Source organism: Diaphorina citri, unplaced genomic scaffold (genome assembly GCF_000475195.1).
Source record: "Diaphorina citri unplaced genomic scaffold, Diaci psyllid genome assembly version 1.1 scaffold630, whole genome shotgun sequence".
Classification (NCBI taxonomy): Eukaryota; Metazoa; Arthropoda; class Insecta; order Hemiptera; family Psyllidae; genus Diaphorina; species Diaphorina citri.
In genome coordinates, this window is record NW_007378063.1 from 68,748 (window position 1) to 71,469 (window position 2,722).

Here is a 2,722-nt window from a genome sequence, read left to right on the forward strand (position 1 = left end):
ACAAAGTGGAATGTGGGATTTTTTTCAACCCAGATTTTATACGAATTTTTCGGGCGCAATAGGGTTTTCCGTAACTTGGAGGCGTTTTATGTGCTAAGTGTGGGATATTTTTCGCTCTGTGCGGTAATAGGGGTCGTTGCTTGGGGCTCATTCCGGGAACGTATGAAGCTCCCTCTGGCTTTAATTCAGCTTGCAGCTTACGTTAGCTTTTCGGTTAAGCCACATGGTTTAACAGGTTCAAGATGTTCTAAAAAGATGTTGAGGGGTTAATCCGTGGAACAAAGGAATGTTGAGGTTTTCAGCACCTCCACTATTCCATTTTAACCCGGATTAGTACTGAAAGTAGATTCCCTGTTTCCCTGCAGTCTACCGAAGAGGAATATAATGGGATGGATGGGGTAATTCTCATTGGAGTAAAATAAATGGGAACACTATCTAGACTTTGGGCCGGGCGGGAATCGAACCCGCGGCCTAGCGCTTACAAGGCAGACGCACTACCAACTAAGCTAACTAGGCTGACTAAGTAGCAAAATTAATTTTGCGCTCTAATGTTGCTAGATTTTTTGGTCTAGCATTTCTTTCCCTTTGACAATGTTTCGTCCAATTGATCCTTTATTATGATGTCGATCGACATGGTTAAAACGATTTATTTCCTGTAATCCTGTTTCCTGGTTTTCGTGATAATTTGGACACTTCCTTAAGGTTCTCGAAACATGCAAGGTTTGCAGGTAACTATAGGAAACTAGGTACACGATACTATTGACTCTTCTACTCCCAATGTTTATTTTAGGTGCAAAGGTCATGGTGAAGGAAAAAAAAGTCGAAGGAAGGGGGGCAAAGAAAAATAAAACTAGAAAAATAAGGAAAATAATATGGCGAGGTAGAGGTAGAGAGAGGGAGGGAGGGAGGAGGGAGAGGGAGAGAGAAAAAGAAAGGGGGAGGAAGAGAAGGAAAGGGGGAGAGAGAGGGAGAGAGAAATATAGTAAGGAAGTGACAGGGAGGAAGAGAGAGAGAGTGCGGCCTTGGATATTGGTTTGTAAATTTATTAATCTGAGGAGACTCGGAGACGGTCCAAATAATCTTCGAGCTCAGAGATTATAACTAACACTTTGACATGAGATTATAGATCTGACTATAAAGGCAAAAGTAAACATGAAATTTCTAAATAACTCAACAGTTGTTGCGAAGGTCCAGCAAGATCGACACTGCCCCTGACTCTCAACCGGATTGAGCACCTTTTATTCACGTCAATCAAGGGATTTGGGCAGAGGTACCTTCTCCCTTTCCTTCAGGAACTTCTCCACTCTCTCCTTGTCCGCCTCTACTCTCTCCTTCTCCTTCCCTGTCAGTCGCAGTCGCAGCCCAGTGTGTAGCAATATCTCCTGCGGTGATCTATCACTGGACCCACTCGTACCATAGTATTCATCGTTCTCCTTGCCACCCATCAAGGGATTTGGGCAGAGGTACCTTCTCCCTTTCCTTCAGGAACTTCTCCACTCTCTCCCTGTCCGCTTCTACTCTCTCCTTCTCCTTCCCTGTCAGTCGCAGCCCAGTGTGTAGCAATATCTCCTGCGGTGATCTATCACTGGACCCACTCGTACCATAGTATTCATCGTTCTCCTTGCCATCTTTTTTGAAATATTCGAACCGTGTCTTGATTTCATTGTCGTCCGTGTAGGTTCTGTTTAGGGTTGCCAACTTTTTTTTCGGCATATAAGGTACAAACTAGCAAAATGGTGAAAAAATACGGATTTCCCGATTTTTACCCGGAACACCCGGTAATTATTCCAACAAGGTAGAAACACAGTGCCCCCACGTCACGTGAGGTCATTTCACATCATGGGGAGTCATGTCACGTCAGAAAAATGTGATTCAAAGTTCTCCCGTAATATACCTAGTAGTAATAGTGGGTGATTTCGTTCACGATAGCCATACTGACTGGCGTGAGAGGGTGAAATCACGTAGATATGTACTATATTTGACAGGAGTCTCCATGTGTGACACGAGCTCACGTGATGTGAGGGCAATGGGTTTAGTACCTTTAATAACCTTTAAAAATTTGGGACAGCAGGAAAAAAAAGAAAGCCGAGAATGTGTAGGTTCTGTTCCACTTGACAATATAATTCTTGAACGCATCTACTTGCTTGATGCTGTCGTAGGCTAGGTCACCCTTTGACACCAAGGCGTTCACTTTTGTCACCACTTCGTCGACCCGATTTTCACCCGCACACAGGCATACACTAACGCCAAACGTAAATAGCACTGTCTGTATTAACATTGTAAGTCACTTGTTCTGTGTTGGTCTCTTGGGGGTTACACTGAGAGGACTTCCTATTTATACCCTTTGCCTGACAATTTTTAGCGATGTTCAACGTTTAATGACATTTCGATTAGAAAACATCAATCAATTTTACTATCGCTTTTACTGCTTTTTTAGAACATGAAATTGGCTTGAAGCAGGCCGTTCTAATAACGTTCCTTTTTGCTAATTTCAAGCATTCGTCTGTTAATAGAACGGTGTATTCAAATTCCCAATAAAGGTGTAATATTTTGTAATTTTATTTTGATTTCTTTGAGAATTTGATCATAAGATAGGTTTTGGTTTAAAGTGCAGAGTTTCATAGGCACTAACCGCCCAAGAGCTTGAAATCGAGCTTGGTTCTTATTATTATTTCCATTAAAATATTAGTAGTAGGTAGTTAGGTACTTGATAGGGTGTCAC

The 2,722-nt window shown here is 42.3% G+C and overlaps 1 long non-coding RNA gene across 1 annotated transcript; it reads left to right on the forward strand.

Moving 5' to 3' along the window:
• The first annotated feature begins 1,021 nt into the window (after positions 1-1,021).
• LOC113468044 lies at positions 1,022-2,318 on the forward strand. The gene is made up of 3 exons (XR_003391912.1): positions 1,022-1,270; positions 1,464-1,678; positions 2,100-2,318. It is a non-coding gene; the product is annotated as an uncharacterized LOC113468044 (long non-coding RNA).
• Positions 2,319-2,722: the final 404 nt, after the last annotated feature.